General features: G+C 37.2%; 1 protein-coding gene and 1 long non-coding RNA gene across 11 annotated transcripts in view; both read left to right on the top strand.

Moving 5' to 3' along the window:
* LOC108499612 overlaps positions 1-13321 on the top strand; it is a 41292-nt gene extending 27971 nt beyond the window's left edge. The window contains exons 2-3 of the long non-coding RNA XR_001875602.1: positions 13004-13097; positions 13225-13321. This is a non-coding gene — a long non-coding RNA (uncharacterized LOC108499612). The remainder of the gene's footprint in view (positions 1-13003; positions 13098-13224) is intronic.
* The window catches only part of DLG2 (discs large MAGUK scaffold protein 2), a 997608-nt gene that overhangs the window by 240608 nt on the left and 737204 nt on the right, over positions 1-19796 (top strand). The gene's annotated exons all lie outside the window — the stretch shown is intronic.

Below are 19796 nucleotides of genomic sequence, written 5' to 3'. Positions count from 1 at the left end.
ATGGTGGGCATTCCTCTGAGAGCAAAGGCTGCAAGTCTGGGGGGGTCTGTACCATCTACCCCAGTGGCAGCTGATGCCTTCACCCAGGTGGAGATGCTGAAGAGAGAGGATGCAGTGCAGACCTCAGATTGCAGGAAGTACCCAGACCTTTCTTCTGGTGCAGGGACAGACAGTAGACCTGCCCACAAAAGGTGTGCCCTAGTGCAGGAGCTACTACCACCATTCATAAAACCAGGAGCAGCCTGAGGAGTATTAGGAGGATTACAGACCCTGGGAGCAGTGATAAAAGACCCTAAAACACGACATAACACTCGTTATGACCCATCAATGTGTGCTCACAGCCCAGAAAGCCAGCCGTACCCTGAGCTACGTCAGAAGCAGCGTGACTAGCAGGTTGGGGAAGGTGATTCTGCCCATCTGCTCCGCTCTCATGAGACCCCACTTGGAGTACTGTGTTCCCCTCTGGGCCCCTAACGTAAGGAAATGGACTTGTTTGAGCAAGTCTTAAGGAGGCTGTGAAAATGATCAGAGGGCTTCTGTGAAGACAGGCTGAGAGAGTTGGGTTTTTTCAACCTGGAGAAGAGAAGACTCCAGGGAAACCTTATAGCACCTTCCAGTACCTAAATAGGATTACAAGAGAGCCCCATCCCTAGAAGTGTTCAAGGTCAGGTTGAATGGAGATGTGAGCAAGCTGGTCTAGTGGAAGGTGTTCCTGCCCGTGGCAGGGGGATTGGAACTAGATGATCCTTAAGGTCACTTCCAGTTGAAACCATTCTATGATTCTGTGATTGTGCTTTTTCCAGGAAGATACTCAGCTGAAACATCTTGCTCAGTCTGCTTCTGTAGCAGCTGAAGAAGAAAACATGCTACTTGCTTTTTTTGAATTTGTCTCCTATTAGTTACTGGAAATGTCCCATTACAAGTACTGTGTCTTTATCTCATGTTGGTACCTGCATATACAGCACCTGATACAAAGGGTTGTGTTCTGTTGTTGGCAACTGTAGTTCCTGCAGGCATACCAGTGCTACTGGTCATAATAATCATAGTAATGTTTCTGGAGTTCTTGGGGAAAAATAAGGAATATATTTTTTGCCCGAGATAATATTCCCATCTTAATTAAAACATTTATTAACGTCTAGGTTTGGGTGCTAGCTATTAATGAGTACATTGCAACTAAGAATCCCTCATAAATATGTAAAGCACGTTGGATTACTCCAAGTGTGTCTAGAACTATAAAAATCGTATTTTCTTAATGGCAGTACTAAAATGTAACGTGTTCATAAATCTGTTTATATGAAAAATATGCAGAAACTAATAAACCATCCAAAGCATTATGATTTGCAAAATTTAGGCCTGACATCTCTGAAGGCACCAATTAAATGAAACTGTGATATGATGTCTATGTTATCACAAACTACAGGTGTATCACTCATTCTAATAAAATTATTGAAAGCGTATTAAAAATAAGAATAAAATATCCTGAAAAATATGCCATAGCATGTTTTTCCCATACATCAAACTTTTATATTTCAGTGCGAAGGTGTATCTCACCACAGTTACAAGTAGGTCGCGCTTTTTTTTTTTGCAAAAGTCATAGAATTTGCATCTCAGATAATGTCAGTAAGGTAATAATTCCTATCTGAAAGTTGTTATCAAGAGAAATAATTTCTGAGGGTGTAAAAACATTTGAGATTTTATATTTATTAGGCTGATGCATCTTCATATCTCTAGTTTTGATTAACAAGTTTACACAAGGATGGAACATGTGAATTTCTGGGGTATTTTTAGTGACTGTAATGATCTTTGATAAAACCTGTCCTACAATGCCATCATTGTTATATATAATTCATCTGATAATCCTTTATCTGGCAGTGAAAAAAGATCCTTTAAAAGATTGCATAAGCATTTCAACAACTTTCTAGCCTAAATATATGTAAAACTGCTCAATTATATAAAGTATTTAACTGATATATGGATTATAAACTCTTTTCTCAAGACTGGGAAAACATAATTTTAGCTGATAAATGCTGTATTCCCTCAGGGATTCATGCATTCTATTTACAGGAGTTTCCTATTGGCCCCATAAGAGTTGCATTGCAAAGCTAGACTATATATGAAAAACAGCCAAAAGTGATTGTATGTTGAGCTTAAACATTTTAGCGTTGACCACTAGAAAAGGGATATTATTTTAGATAGTTACAGCCTAACTATTGTCCTGTCCTATTTACAGGACAAATACAGGATATTTGTCCAGCTGCTAAAATGACTCAGATGAATTAGGAAATCTTCCCCATTAGACAAACAAGCAAACATAAAAACCCAACAAAAAAACCACAGAGAAATCATAGGGCCAAGACCATGGCTTGTTTCTTAAAGGGAATAAAAATAGTTTCAGCTAATTAAATTTGGTCTTATGTGCTGGAAGAAACTTAGATAGACTTTTATGTAAATGTAATGGGAGTGTCCTCTGCTGGTCATTTGGCCTGGGTGGGAGCTTCTCTGAAGATGAAAAACATTAATGAGGAAGAAGGAGCAGCTTCTGAATAAATTAAACCAATTTTCTCCTCTTGCCTTTGTCATAGTGAAGTCTCTAGGCATCTAATGGCCTTTTCCTTCCTGTCCTCCAATTGATATATATATATATATTTATCTGTAACAAACGTGGATAGAGCCTTCCTAAATCTTCGTTCGCGAAGCCTAGCCATGATATATAGATATATATATATATATAAATATATAAAATTACAATTAAAAAGATCAGGCAATTTAATTAGTTAATGTTTATAAATCTCTTTCAATATGAAAAGAGCTCTGTAAGGGACATGCATTATTAATTGATATTAATATTTGCTCAGAAATTGAAGTTGAAATTGGTGACATCATTCGTGTGCATAAATGAGCTTTTTTTAGTTTAATGTATTTGTTAACTGGTTTTTCAAACAGGAAAGTTTGAAAGTTTTTTGGTTTACAAGGTTCAACTTTATCAGCTGGCAGTGAGTAAATGAATATGTTATTAATGTAGCCCAGGCAGTCAGAAGATACTGGGTATTAACACCATCAGGGTGTCTGGTCTAACTTAGGGGAACTCTGTAACATTTCCAATATGGTAACATGGAAAGAAAATGGTAGAAATTTAGGTGAAACTGTAGCACGTCTCTAGCCATACCCAATTCAGGAACTTGAAGGGGGAAGGAAGTGGAATAGAAAATTCTTTCCTCAAAGTGGTTAAAAGTAGATGTTTCTATTGTTTCCAGAATTAAGTTAAGGAACTTGGATGAAGTTTGTGAGAATCTTTATGAAACAGTTCAGGATTATAAATTGTTCCCAGGAAGGACTTTTATCTGGCATTAATATATGTTGCCTTAAATAATGACCTTTGTGATCGCATCTTTTTTTCTCATTCATCATATCACTGAGTTTATGCATTGTATTTTCTTCTGTGCAGTGCATTAGGAAGTAATCTGAGTCCCAAATAACTTTGATGACTTCCATTCTATGCCCACCTGATTCACCTCCTTAACATTGATTTCAAAAATTATCAGGACTTCACAAACGCCCAGTGGTATGTGACATATTGGCCAGCTCCGCCTGGAGGATTTGCTTTTTTTTTTTCTTACATTTATACATTTAAAATGGGTACATATGGAAGTCTTCCATGGGTTCGTCTCCATTTCTAGAATTGCAACATATGAGTACTGTGCGCGCTTTAAGGCCCTTGAACATTTTCAGGACATCCTTTGTTAATGGGCAATCTGGGAATTTGGCAGCGACATAGCACAGGTATTTCTCTTACCATTTAAAAGCATGTGGTCATTTCCAAGAGGAAATTTAACTATCCATGACAACCACTGCTTACTAGTAAACCTAGTTAATGGAAGCATGTAGGCTGATTGGGTGGAATTGGAAGCACAATTAATTTCTTACTGTGTCTGCATGTTACTGGTTTTGTTAACCTTTGGAAGGCTGAATGACTCATAAATGGGTTTACTGCTAGAAAATGACCACTTATCACCAAGGACGAGTGGCAAGACAATTGGTTGTATGAATAATAGGCAAAGAGGTGATTTTAGAAGAAAGTAGGTGCCATTGAGCAGTACCTGCTTTGAACTGTAAGAATTTGACATATATACTTACATACTTACAAAAGTTTAGGTTGAATAGGGCTCTGCGCAACCTGATCTAGTTGAAGATGTCCCTGTTCATTGAAGGGAGATTGGACTAGGTGACCTTTAAAGGTCCCTTTCAACCCATACCATTCTATGATTCTATTACATGCAGTATCTGAGAGAACCTCGCTACAGCTTGGGATACAAGGATTTTAGCATTCTGTCAACCAATGAGACATCACTGGTTGACGTCCCAAGTGATGGTCATGAGGGACATGATCAAAGATATCTTGTATTCCCTCTTGGAGGACTCAGGAATCTTTTTTTGTTTTTAAAAGTGTTTTATTTCCTAATATATCTATAACTCAAAAGTCAATGGATCTGCTTTTTCTCCTATGTGTATTGGCATAGATTAATTTGTGAATATTTTAGGTGGGAGAATTGTGCTCTCACCCATGGGTATGTTTTGCTTATGTTTTGGATAACTTGGTGATGCATTTTAAGGATAAAGAGTTTTCTTTTAATATATGAGGTTTGATTTTGTCCTTACTGCTCTTTTGTTCCATGATTTAAACATAGATAACTGAGAGGACATAATTGTTGGACTTGGGACTAATCTTAAACTTAAATTTAATGGAATTAATTTCTATGAATTCTATTTAAAAATAATCCGTTATAGCTGAAAGAAGATACTTTGGAGAGGGAAGGTAAAAATGTGAATGACTGGTCTAGAAGTTTGAAAAAAATAATACAAATATTGTAAGTAAAAAAGAGTGGAATTTATAGAATGGTGAACATCTGGACAGCATGACAAAAGGACGAACCTTTAAACTCAGGATGAGAGCAAGAGGCACTACTGCCATTCCCATCCTCCCATTTTGCCCTCTTCCAAAAGCAAACTCAATAGACATGTAGTTCATTACCACAGGTAGTTTAATCCACATTTAAGTGCCTTATCCAGCTTTAATTGCTTCCCATCCCATCTTTTTTGCTCCTGTTCTCATTGAATATGTTTGGTATTTTCCCTCTTCTTTACAGACTTACTCCTACCTTCTCTCCTGTGGTGTCTCACCCACCTTTCTTTAGAGATAAAAGGTTTTAAATTAAAGTAGTTAAATAAGCAGGAAAGGAAATTCAAATATGTAGATTATAACGACAGATTTTTATTCCGTATTTTATTGTATATTTGTAAGAGCTAAAGTGTTGTGAACTGTCTGCATTGCCTATAAATACTCACTGGGCAAATAACCACATGGATTCTGGCTATTTGCTTTTCACTTTCATGTTTGTTTTCCAGTTATTCTAGCAAACATGTTTACTAGCAGGAATCCCTAAGAAATCCAGCAGTTTTTTGAAGGTTGTTAGGTTTCTCATTAGGGAGTTGATCCTAGGAATTAGACCTATTCTGCTTATAAACAGAAAGTGACAGTCAGAATTAAGCACTGTAGCTAAAAGGTGATATTTTAAAGATTTACAATAAACTGCTGCTGACTCTTCACAGGTTAAACAAATATCAGCACAAAATATTCATTGTGCAATTGATGTAGAACAAATAATTTGTAGAACCACGTAAGCAATGTGTGGGCAGTTACAGTAAAAGAGACTAATTAAGCAAAGAAGTAATTTGCTACTAAATTGCTGCCTATCCATAACAGATTCAAATTCATTGCTACTCTTACCATAAGAAACTCTTATGAAGACATGCTACTGCTTGGAAGAGGTTGTGTGCAATTGTAAGCCTTGGGAAAGTTTTAAAAGGACTTGAGATTCAAAAAGATTCAAATCTAGTGTTCCATCTATCATGTCACACCAAGGAGATGAGAATAATAAATGATGTTACACTATTTGTCATATATGGCCTGTTCTGTGTTTTGCTGCTGCCTCAGTACAAAAATGATGAGAAAAACCTAGTTCTAACAATGGCGTTCTTTTGAGGACTAAATGTTGCCTAATTATTTTACAGGTATATTAATATTTATAGGGTTGTGCACATATGCAGTGTAGCCTACTTACAGTGTCTATTTAAACACTTGATTACACAGCAGAACAGTTTGTCCAGTCTAATGCCTTTCTGTGCTGCATGTTGCCTTGGCTGGTTGGAGACCCCCAGGGAGAATGTCATCACAGGGTAGGGGAAAGCTCAACCAATACAGAATGTACTTATTGCCACTTTCTGCCTCTGGTATGGGACATGTTAGGGCTGAAATGAGCTGCAGAGATCAGAACTGTTCCATTTCAGTTTCTGAGAGAATTTTTTCTGACAGTGTACTGGACAGCAGGGAGGCAGAATCCTGCATGTAAATTGCTGTCAAGGATATGTTTGCTGTAGGCTGATTTATCCACTTGGGAAGAAGCAGTTAACCTGTGGAGAACACCATGCTGTTCTAACTAATTCCAGTATATCAGCTACTTATATAGAGCTAGATTAGATACCAATGCACTGCCCTGCAGGCTGCAATATCGATGTATGCTGGAATGTGAAGTCTGAGGATCACTGGCTGAATCATACTTCACTTCTTAATATTTCTGTGAAATGAGGCTGCTGGATCACAGCAGATGTAAAGGGGTATGTGAGACTGGGAGCAAGACGGGAATGCTTGTCTGCACTGGGTCCTGCACAGGAGTGGGGAATAGAGGGGTGGCTGAGAACCTGCTCCCCAGACTTTTGAGCCTCTGTCACATGAAGGGCAGCTGGGTCCTGTGGAGCAAGATGGGTGCAGAAGTGTTGCTTTTCTGGGAGCTGATTGCTGTGGACCACATTCCCTCATCTTACATTGTCAAGTGGGGAAGGGGCTTAAGGCAGCATGCTGGAGCGTGGGTGTCTCACTATGTTCTTTCTGGGTTTGTGGGAAGAAAATGTCAGTCCTATCAAACTGAAGTGTAATCAAGTCATTAGTTTCCCTTGCCTCTGGGAATACCTAGCCAGAAGAAGAGAGAAGAATAAATAGAGGAAAGTATGTTAAGGGATGGAGAAAAAACAAACCACTATGATATTTATATCTTGCTGCAGTGATTTGACCACAGAAACTGATTTCTTTATTTCTTCACTGTCTGAGGGGAGATTTGCCTTGTATTTTCACGGTGGATAAATTCACCATGTGGATTTCCTTTCCCAGGAAGTTTTAGAGCCACCAGATTTATCTTACAACAGACTGGTGGATACTGCTTCAAAAAGTGTGTTGTATTGGTCACAGGTCAAACCTGTTCTTTTTATTGCTTATGACACCAAAACATAGATCAGTACATATCTAGCTTAATGCTTGAGAGAGGTCAGTTGATTCTGTAAGCTGACCTGGTATGTAAACCAAAGCTAGAATCATTGGAGTTACCATCATATTTGCTTTTGAAATCAAACTGATCACTTATAATCTTCCCATTAGCATTTGATGTCCCTTTCTAGCTGGATAATTTGATTTTCATATTTTATTTATTTTTATTATTTTATATTTCTTATTTATTCATTAATTTATACAACATCTATCGCAACTATACCTGGAAGCTATTGCTACATATATGTCTTTTTTCTGGAAATGATCAAGCCTGGCCTCTGGGAACTGTTGATAATGCATCCAGAGGAGAGAGTTTATGGCAAAACCGGTAGAGGATGAAGTTTCTCTTGCATTGGAAGGTGTTTGGCATGGCAGCTATGTGTTCCCTTGCTTTGCAGAGAACTTGTAGAGCAGTTACACTGGAAGGCACCCCAAGGCTGCTTGACAGAGGGGTTGCAGTGCCTGGAGCGACACTATACCCTGACTTGTTTTTGTTGAGCCCAACCTCATAAATCCTAATATATTAAGAGCATTGGCTATCTTATCACAGTAGCCACTATGTCTTATAATATCCAGGCCAATTGTGCCTAGAGACATGGATAAATTCAGCAAGTTGCAAAGGTGATATAAAGACAACTTCTCCCTTCCCCATTATACGGGGCACAGTCTAAGTAAAACAGAGAAACAAGTAAACTAGAGAAACTGCTTGAAAGCAGTGAACTTCTCCAAGAAGCTCATTGAAATGATGCATTTACAGATAACTGGAGTTCTCAGCTACCACAGCATATGCAATTTCACTAGTAACTAGCTCCCAAGCAATACTATTGAGTACTTCAAATTCAGAATTGAAAATTTAAAGTTTAGGGCTAGCTGTGTGACCCAAGAAAATTACTTTATCCCTTACATTTATTCCAGTTGTGTTAAACATTGTAAGATACTGGGCCATCATATTGCACATCTACTGAAGTTTCCAAGTATTTGCTGCAAGCAATACCAAGTAGATTGCATTGCAGAAATCTGATCTGATATCTACTGAAACATATCTAACTGGCATGAACCTGAGTAATACTGTTAAATGGCATTGAAAAACTTCTGTGCATACATTAATTTCAGACAATGTGCATATTATCCTTAAAAACTCCCAGTTCCAGAAAAGACGATTACATGAAAGATTATTCAGCACTATGATGAATGATGATGCTTTTCCTGCTTTTGACATGGAATGAAAAGATGGACAAGGTACAAAGTCAACTAACATTGGAAAGATATGCACGTATCCTGAATTAGTATAGGTCCCAGGCCTTGGCCATATTGATCATCACCACCAGTCTACTCTGGTCTCCAGTTGGGAGGTCTGGAGACACACCATCTATAACACTGCTGCTTCCTTTGAGAACGCACGCAGGATCACTCTTGAGGAGAAAAGACAATGCAGAAAGATACCACCTAAGGAGTCTTTCTGCTGTACCTTTTGCAACCGGACCTGTAGCCACCAGTGCACTTGTAGCAAATGTGGGTAGAGCCCTTCCCAAATCTTCGTTCGTGAAGCCTAGCCATGATAGGTCCCAGATGGGTGGTAGCATCTACATAGAGACCAGACCCCAGACATTCAGTTGGATGTCTAGGATGTGGTTTTACTAAAGGATTTGAACATTTCTGGCTTCCAGGAGATAAGAGATACCTACAGCTATTGGAGAAGACAAATTTTAATTTCCTTTTTGAAAATTACTTTTTTTCACCTAGCAGCCATTGGGTTCCTGAATTGTCATGGTGACTGTTTCAGCCTTTTCTGATTCATGGAAAGTCTTTATTGTCATGGCTTTTGAAGAGACAATGAGCTGAAAATGCTCCTGAATGGCTCTTCTTGTATATGGTCTCTGGTCAATGCTTAGGTTTTAATTTAACATTTAACATCCTTCTAGTCAAGCCTGATGCAGGAGTGCCAATTACATTCCTCATGGCTGTCCACTCTGTTAGCCAGCTGCTGAGCTCTGCACTCTGGCAGTTCATCACAGGTTGGTTATCAGGTTTCAGGATTTCCCATACACAAATTCATTTATTTTCTGGCTTTTCATTTTCTTTATCTATAAATCTTGTCTATTTCCTCTCAAGGTTACGCTATTTCAGGCTGTGGACTGAATATCAAAAGGTGCTGAGATTTTGCATTACTGATGGAAAGGAGTTCCTTCAATCCTTTACCCATTTTTTGTAGCTATCTGTGAGGAAAGTAAGAGGATGAATCACATTTTCAGGGAGCATGTGTAAAGATGGGATGCAGTTTTGATTAACCTTCCCTGCACACTTAAAAGAGGTTTTTTCCTTTGGATTCATACACCAAAAAGATGACATTATATGTGGAAATAGGTTGGTCTAATTTCTATGGAGGAGATTTAATTTATTGAAATTTTGTTTTGTTAGCTGAAAACATTTTTGGATTGCGGTCTGTGGACTTAGTAATACAGTTGTGTGTGACTTGTGCCATATCAATAAATACTTCCTAGCTTGGTTCCATCAGTTGCATTCAACCTAATTCCAGTGCTTAACTTGGGCAGTCTCCCAGTAAAATTTTCAGCATCTGCTTGAGAGGAGAGAGGATGACAAGTCTGCCTACGATAACGAAATTTCTTTTCCTCTGTGAGTAATGGGGAACCATAACTAAAATCTACCCACTCCACATCTGAAAATGATGATGAGTAATCCAAGTGATCCCAAGTGAGTGATCCAAACACAAGGATCTCAGGTGAAAAGATGGCATAATTTTTGGTGCTGCACCACTATCATGATGTAATGGTAGTGTTGACCTCATCTAGATTTTACACTTCTTAGAGATAATTGGACAGAGGTCAAGGAACGATTTAGTCAGGGTTTAAGTCTCTCTCTCTCTCTAAAGATGAGCTTCAAGAGGGTTTTGAGTTGAACATAATTACCAGTTTATTAGAATACATGCTCTGAGTATGTGTTCCAATACTCAATTCTAATCCTTAATTTAAAGATGATGAAAACTTCCAGACTAAATCAGGAGAAATAAATTAATTTAGACATCTAAAGCTTCAGAGAACCTTCAGAACTAGCAGACTGTGTGGCTCTTTGAGGCTTTAGATAGGTTTTAGGTGTCAGGTGATGTCCCAAATTAGGTGGGATTAAAGGAACTTGATTTAACATGGCTTTAATTGTGGTTGTTTTGGTAGTATCTGATACCAAAACAGTGTTCAAAAGCTTAGTCATGCTCATGAGGTAATCTTCATATATAAGACCCTGAGATCTTGTGGGTTGAACATCTTGCTCTTTATCATACTGGTGTGCCTATGGCACAGCAAGAGGTTAAACCAAGTCTGAGGAGCCACAAACTGTTGCCCAAACCAGTGAACTTGTGACCTGCAAAGGGCAGCAAGCAACTACTGCCCCACTAAGATTTTTCTTATGCAGTTCCTCTTTTTCATGGAATTAAAGTATATTACTTTACTAGTTTCTTTCTGTGTCCTAATTCTGCAGCTGAACCTTCTGACATGTTACCTACATAGCTCTGAATTATGTATCAGGCATAAAACTGTCAGAGGCTTCTTCGGAAAATTTGGCTGGAAGGCATAAATTCCCTTCCTCTCTTCATGCCTTTCACCTTGAACTTGTTTTCTATGGGGACTGTAAAACAGCTGAAAATAATATAGTAAAATACTATATGTAAGATAATACAGTAATAAAAGAAAAGAGTATGGCAGTGAAAGATTCTTCTTATAGGCAAGCTGAAGACAGCATTGCAGGCTTATTCTTTGGTTGCTGCATAGCTACCTTTGATGACTATGGCTCAGTGGGATGTAAAACCCCATACCAGGAAAACATTAACACAATAATTTATGGATTATTTTAGCAGAGACATGAGTATGTTGATGGTGTAATCTAGAGAGAAGTCCAGAAAAATATTCATAAATGACATCTCATTGATTTTGGTATTTGACTAAGAATATAGAAGTGCTAGAAGCTTGATCATTTTTTTCCCCTAGAAATATGAGGTGCCAACCCAGAGGTGTCTTCAATATGTTCTAGGAGGGTTGTGAAAAAGATCAAATTTCATTCTTGAAGTCAGTTATGTTGCTTGTGATAGAGGAAGGTACAAATAAATGCATTCGCATAGGGAAAAATACTTTGGGAAATACTCTAGGTGGTAGAGCACAAAGCTGCACACTGTGGGTTGTAGAGCACAAAGATTCAATGAGCATGGAGAAGTGTTTTCTCAGATTAAGGAAATCAAATATTTCAAATCAATCTCTAGAAGTGACTTGAAAATATTAACCACTGTTACTTTTATTTGTCATTCAAAGCTTTGCACACCAAAGTGTGTCCTTACTGAAAGGTAATATGCAGTTGCAGAGGAGCTAGGATTGGAAGTTGTAATAAAGACACTGACATTTCGAGAGTGATTACTGAGAATGATACTGTAAATACCAGTTTGCAGATGAATAAACTGAGGGGCAGACCTGTTTACCACACCTGATAAACTGAAAGAGAGATCCCAAGAGTCCTGGTTCTCAATCCAGGCTCTGACTGCTACTAACCTTCTAGTATAGAAGAACATTCTAATTTACACTATTTGCTATGCAATAATGTAATAATGAATAAATGAACTTTCATGTAGTAGCAGAAGCCAGGAAATGAAAAGTAAACTGTGGTCTCTTTTGGTCTCAAATGTTTCCCAGTTCTATTTAAGCAAAAAACGTTTTATCTGTTCAAGTTGTGTAGGACAATATGTAGGCAGAAGATGCTTTATGCATGAACTTCTATTTTCATTCTGATTTTAACAATTGGCATTGAATTCTGTGCTAATTATCTAAAAAAAATTCAGAGACGATGGTAGAAATATGAGATCTATGATAATAGGAACATGTTGCCATAGACACAACTGTTCAATGTAACATTGGGACACTGCTGCTTAAAGAAATCCACTGAAGTTGTATTTCACAATGCCCTGAAATTATGCGGTTGTGAAAAATTAATTATAATCCTTTCACTGAAGTACTAGGGTGTTGATTCTAAAATATTCGACAAACTACTTCAGTGCAGAGGGCTGTCAGATGACAGAGAAAGTCAGAATTACTGAGATACATTTAAAAGTTTTAATTCTAGCAGGTGGCCAACATTTTTGAGTATTGCATAGCTTCATTATGAATTTTAACAGTTTCAGTTATAGCTTTGGAATTTCTACATCTTTTTGAAAAATCCATCTCATTAATTGGCATGAAATGCCACTATTTATAGAAAATATAGGGGAAGAAGAAGAGGACAATGCAAAGCAGAAGTTTAAAATGAGAGCTTTCTGTTACAGGCAGTAACAGGTGTTTGTTTTTTTTTTTTTTGGTGTGAATTAGCAGATACATCTGCATCTGGTCCAGAAGACCTTAGCTGTCATCTAGCTTGATTTCCTGGCCAGGACTTCACTGAAATTATCAGATGTGTATTTTGTGGTTTGGCTGGTTTTTCAAGAACATCATATACAGCAGCAGCAGCATCCATTAATAAGTAGATTTCTGATGAGTATTTAGAGAAATACATTCTTATCATTACAAAATTGCATGCACATAAACGCACTCTCTGCCAACCATTAAATTTAATTCTCATTACCTTATTACATCACAGGTTTTGTGAAGGACCGGGAGTCATCAAAGGTGGGGAGATGAGCTACATTCCTGTGTTGGTTTGGTGGAGGATGGAAAAAAACCCTTCCTATGGTGTATGTTTATTTTATTTATTTCACTTATTTCTTTCTCTTCAGACTAAGATTTTTAAAAAATCAATAGCTGTATTGCGTCTCTCCAGCTCACAAAAGACTAACCCAATTGCATTCTTCTGTTTTCTAGACATGAGTCACCTCTTACAACAGATCCTCCTCTCCTCTTCCCTTGGGAGAATCTTCTTATAGTCCAGTTTGACTTGTCTTACTGAATCACTAAACACCCTTAGTGGCCTTTCCTTTGTTCTGACTGATAAATACAAGCTGAAATATCTCTTGCCCACATGGCCTTCAAAGGTACCTTCACTGAAGACCCACACAGTGTTCAGAATACTATTTGATATCTGCATGATGCACTTACACTGTATCCAGTGTCCCAGCTATTGTGACTGGGCAACTATTCGCAAACATCTCTTACAGAATATTTCAGTAGTGGATTCCACTTTGAGTGTGGTGATGAGCAGGGGATAGAAAAAGATACTTTCAGACTGTATTACTCTACTTTTGTAGAATAGCTATAGTAGTGCTGATAATCTGCCAAAAGAATAACAGGGAGGACCGACTCTTTATAACTGAAGTTTACATACAAACTCAGTATTATAGCATGTGCATTTAAATTTATTTCGTACCTTAAAAAATATCAGTGAAATTCTAAGATGGATTGTTTTAGAATTGACTTTAGCAGACATAGATTTTTATTGTTTGGGCCAGATTCTCATATTTTATAGGATGGTAAATATTTATGACCCTGTTGGAATTAAAAGGTTACTGGTATTATGATTGACAGTAGACTCTGGCTTTGTTTTTCTAAGAGATTTGATGTTATTTTTAGTTAATATGTGAAATGGGGCATGCTATAACTTCTTTGGGTCAAGGGGACTGCTATTTCTAGAACTATTTAAATAAAGTATTAAGAGAACAGAAAATATTCCTCTTGGATAAATATGGCTCTAGTCAATTGATATTCTACTGTCAGAATGCATGTCTCATTTAGTCTTGTCCTCCATGCAAAAGAGATATTGACCCTGTGTACTACACTGGGACTAATTTTGCATATAGAAATAATAACAAAATGTTTATAGACAGCCCCATAGCCAGAAGGATTGCCAGAGATTTTTAGCTTTTTTAAATAGTTACAGTGCTAAAGTCAGTTTGCTTGTGAAATACCATCAGATTATAGCAGTAATTTACATTTTATAAGATATTTCAACTGAAGACATTCTCTGAATTTATCTGATCTCCACTGCATGTGACTCAAGGGAGTATTGAAGTAAGAGGACATTCATGGAAGAAATGGGCAAGGCATGGTGTTTTAAGAGGAAACTTAAACTACATGGAAATAATAGAACTCCTTAAAAAATATCAGTAAAAAAGGATTCTTTAACTGCTGTGAAATAATAGATTACTATCAGTGTAAAAAGTTTCTATTCTGATGTAAATTGTTGAAAATATTTTTTGGGTTGTGATAAAATTTTCAGTGATAAAATGTTGAAGTAAATAATTTTGACATTCTAGACTAATTTTGATTATATCAAAATCCTCTGTTTTGGTGTTGTCATATAAATTTGCTTTAAAATATTAAATTACTATTACATTTCCATATTCTATATTTTATTTTTCATATAGTCAGCTTTTTTTCTTTGCAGAAAAAGAAATCTTAGTGGGTTAAATTGAAAAAGCTCTTAAGGACATTTTAAAATGGATTTTGTGTGCCAAATTCTCCACAGCTAAAGTAACTGAAAAGAGTTAGGTTTACAGAATGAAGTAATCATGCTTTAACATAGCATTTGAGGTATTTCCTTGAACCTAGAACAAAAAAACATGACAATGGTTGTTCAGTCAGTACATGTTGGGCATCACTACACAGTCAAAAATAAATAAATAATAAAAAAATTCCTCTTCTTAACCATGATGCCACTAATTACAGCCCCTCAGGAGATGAGGTCTGACTGCTGGGATTGGTATTTTCAGCAGCAGTTTTCAGGAACACCATGCGAAATTCTCAAAAGCAATAGTGGATTCAAAACCACATTGCCTGATTAGTTGGGCATGATTTAGAGAATGTGGATTTTTCCACTTCTTGCTCACGAGTACTTTTGCTTTAGGAATCCTGTTTGAAAGAAGATATCATTCACCTTGTTTTAACAATTTAGAAATAATATTTCAACTGATGTGTAGGTGGCATAGAGGGATAGAATGGAAAGGAGGGTGAGAACAAACAGCAGTGCTCTTCTCATTATGGTATTATGAACGGAAATTAACATCTTAATGGTTCCAAAAAGTTGATTCTTATATACATAGTTACCCCACCTATATACATGTATACATTTTCCCATTTTAGTGGTGCCTAAGTTTTAAAACTCATTCTGAGTGCTTAGTGGAGACAAGTAAAAGAGCATTGCACCTGCTGTAAGACATCAGCAAGAGCAGAATTATATCAATTTGTAAATGACAGAAGGCCATGAAAGATGAAACCTTTTTCTCAAGTCACTTGTGTTCCTGGATACCTCACTGCAACAGGGCAATGCAATTAACAGCCATCAAAGAGGTGTTAGGATGACATGCAGAAAAGGTAAATGAAAGACATAGGTAAAGGTGTTTCTGAGAAAAACATACACCCTGAGAATTGGCTATAATTAATCTGTATTTAAAAAATAAGGAACAGACCTATGGTACCAATGGAAGGGCAGTCATAGAATCATAGAATGACTTGGGTTGGAAGGGACCTTAAAGATCGTCTGGTTCCAACCCCCCTACTATGGGCAAGAACACATTCCACTAGACCAGGTTGCTCAAGACCCATCCAACCTGTCCTTGAACACTTCCAGGGATGAGACATCCACAATTTCTCCAAGCAACCTATTCCAATGTCTCACCACCCTCATCATAAAAGATTTCTTCCTTATGTCCAATCTAAATCTACACTCTTTCAGTTTAAAATTGTCCTGTCACTGCAGGTCTTGGTAAAAAGTCCTTCTACACCTTCTACACCCCACTTAAGTACTGAAAAACTGCAATAAGGTTTTCCTAGAGCTTCATCTTCTCCAGGCTGAACAACCCCAACTCTCTGAGCTGATCTTCATAGGAGATGTGCTCCAGTCCTCTGAGCATCTTCATGGCCTCCTCTGGACCTGCTTCATCAGGTCCTCATCCTTCTAATGTTGGGGCTCCAGAGCTGGATGCAGTACTCTAGCTGGGGTGTCTAGAGAGCAGTTTAGATGGGAACAAAATCACCTCCCTTGACCTGCTTGCTGGTCATGCTTCTTCTGGAGCAGCCCAGAATATGATTGGCTTTCTGGGCTGCAAGTGCACATTGCTGGCTCATGTTATTTTTTTTATCCACCAGTATTCCCAAGTCCTTCTCCACAGGACTTCTCTCAGTCTACTATTCCCTTATACTGGTAATTACCTTGATCCAGGTATAACACCTTGCACTTGGCCTTGTTGAGCTTCATGTGATTTCCATGGGATGACTCCCCAAAAATCTTTTTTTATGGCATCCTCTCTCTCTAGCATATCAATTGTACCACTCAGCTTGATATCATGTTTCATAACTTCATAATCACACTGTGTAAGCCATTGTTAAAGATACTGAACAGTACTTGTACCAGTATTGACCCCTGTGGAGTATCACTTGATAATGATCTTGATTTGGACATTGAGCCATTGACTGCAACTTCTTGTATGTGGCCATTCAGCTGATTCCTTATGCATCAAATAGACCATCCATCAAATCCATAACTCTCCAATTTAGAGACAAAGATGTTGTGTGGGACCCTGTCAAAGACCTCACTGAAGTCAAGATAGTTTCTCTTCTCTTATCCAGCAGCACAGTCACTCCATCACATCATTGTAGAAGGCCAGCAGATTATTTAGGGGTGATTTTCCCTTTCTGAAGCCATATTGGCTGTCTGTAATCACCTTCCTGCCATTCATATGCCTTGACATAACTTCCAGGAGGATTTATTTCATTATCTTACCAACCACATAGGTGAGGTTGATTGGTTGGTAGTTTCCATGGTCCTCCTTTTTGTTCTTTTTGAAAACTGGTGTGATATTTCCCTTTTTCTAGTCACTGGGTACTTTGTCTGACTGCTGTGACTTTCCAAATATGATGGAGAGTGGCTTACCAAACACATCTGCCAGTTCTCTCAGGACCATGGGGTGCACCTCATTGATTCCCGTGGAGTTACGGCTGAAAATAATACAGCTGAAAATAGTTTGACTTGGTGGCTAAAAGAGGAGCTGAAGTAAGGCATGAAATAATTGGTAAAACTCTACAGGAAAAGTCCCAATCAGTCACAGGAGTTTTTTTGCTGAGTTTATTGTTGCCGCCAGGATGTTTTCTAATATCTTTGTCTGGGTATTATTTTTATGATTTGAATAGTAGTAGATGAAAAACTATCTAGATTGGCTAGGTGTCTTCAAATTTTGGGGGTCACAGGTCCCAGAGGAGATAAAGGTATAACATGCATCATCAGTTTTCACAGGGGTAGGTTGATGACAAGAATTTTTGTAGCATTGTATGTATAGTTGTAAAAAATGCCTGATTTATGCAGACTTTTCTTAGATTCTATAGACAAATTGGCAAACTGTATTTGTAAAAGCTCTGATTATAAGGGAATCATGTATTTACACCTGTGGAGGTTCATTATCCTGGTTTATTTGGCTGTATTTCAAAGAGATTTCTCTGTACTAAGAGATTTTTTTCTTCCTTCATTTTGACAATATACTTATTTTAAATAAATTTTTATTTTTTTCTAAAGAAAAAAGATCATTACATTTAGTACATTATTGGAATAATTAGATTATCTGTCTATTATTTACTGAATCTTTTTTTGCTTTGACTCATAAGACTTCTAGAAACTTCTTGATTCTTCATTTAAAATCAGTAAAACATAGAAAATACACTAATTGCCTTGTAATTAGTTTCATTAATTATCCTTTGCTTTCAAACTGTCTGCAGGTTTGAAATAACTTTTCAAGAATTGGCTAAATTTAAGCATATTTTTAAAACAAGGTGTTTATCTCACTGATGAGATTTCTTGTTGAGGTTTGTTAATATTTTAAGCTAAAAATTGTTATCAATGTAATGAAGATGAATGCATGGCCAATGAATGTCCATGAATGTACTCTCTGTTGTAAATTCTAACAATTTTTTTGTTTAATGAAAATACTGGCTACATCAAAAAAAAACCCCTACACTTGTGTTTTCATGGAAGCATAGCTTACTTCCTCTGCTACACAATTTTATATCATATTTCTCAATCTAAAGATAGGTTCCCTTGAAATAGTTTCCCCAACTAAAATCACAATGCAAAAAGTAAAACCCTATGAATTTTGACACACATGGGTCTTCATTATGTACAATGCAAAATCAAGTTGTTCTTATACAAATTTAGAGTAAGAGATTTAATTTCTTTTTTTTTCATACAAAAAGACTACAGCAATTTCCTCAGTGAAAATTGCTGGAGTTTTATTTTTAAGTACTGTTATAAATGCAATTGAACTTTGGAAGTTCATTCCTTCTTCATTCATGCTGTTACCATGGAAATGTAGATTTTATGCTTAAATGAATTAGCTTAGTTCATAAATTATACTTCATAAATTATAAAAGTAAAATGTTAATTCATAATTGGGGAGTGATGGCAATCATGAAAAGATAGACATCAATTTCCCCAAGTTTCATTTTTCCCCAAGTTTTTCAAACAATCATGGTAAATTAGTTTTTGTGGAGAAAATAAGCATAGTCTTCTAATAATTTAAGCTTTTTAACTTGTGTTGAGCTGGGGGTGTTTAGTCTAGAGAATAGGAGGCTGAGAAGGGACCTTACTGATCTCTACAACTGTCTGGAAGGAGGTTGTAGAGAAGTGATAGGACCAAAAGAAATGGCCTCAAGTTGTGCCGTGGGAGGTTTAGATTGGATATTAGGGAAAATTTCTTCACTGAAGGGGTTGTTAAGCATTGGAGCACACTGGCCAGGGAAGTAGTGGAATCACCATCCCTAGAAGTGTTCAAATCACATGTGGATATGGCACTTAAAAACATGGTTTAGTGGTCAACATGGTGGTGGTGCTACGTTGACGGTCGGACTTGATGGTCTTAGAGGTCTTTTCCAACCTAACGATTCTATGATTCTATGATTTCCACATTAAAAATAAGTGACCACCTAAAGCAAAGACTGTATTCCCTTCATGAGAGACTTTGAAGAACAGATTAGACAAACATTTTTCAAGAACAGTCTATGTATGCCTAATCTTCCCTCACCAAGAAAAACAACCTAGGTAATCTACTGGGGTTTCAGGTTGCTACGGCCTTTAATATGACTGTGAATGGAAATACCTTTTTGGAGGAGTTATTATGAGAAGAATGGCAGCTGTCCTCTCATAGTCACAAAATGAAACGCATTATGGAGACATGTTAGTAATCAGTTTGAGTGAAATCCGGGAAATTCAACTGTGGATCGTCAGAGCCAAAAAAGTCTTTGCAACCTGCGTTTCTCAACTGAGGCATTAAAGGGTTATGTCTTCTCCATCAGTCAGATAGGATGAGGTATAAAATAAACTTGATCCATGGGTTACAGGTACAGGAGAGGAAAAATGAGGTTTTGAGTAACTCAAGGTGAAACTTAATCCAATTCTTTTTTATTGTGCCTCTGTTCCTAGTTTTGCAGTATTTTGTTTTACGGTCATCATGAAC

The sequence above is a fragment of the Lepidothrix coronata genome, unplaced genomic scaffold (assembly GCF_001604755.1).
Source record: "Lepidothrix coronata isolate B3197 unplaced genomic scaffold, Lepidothrix_coronata-1.0 Scaffold76, whole genome shotgun sequence".
NCBI lineage: Eukaryota > Metazoa > Chordata > Aves > Passeriformes > Pipridae > Lepidothrix > Lepidothrix coronata.
Note: the sequence above shows the minus strand (reverse complement) of the source record. Positions and strands in the feature narration are given on the sequence as shown.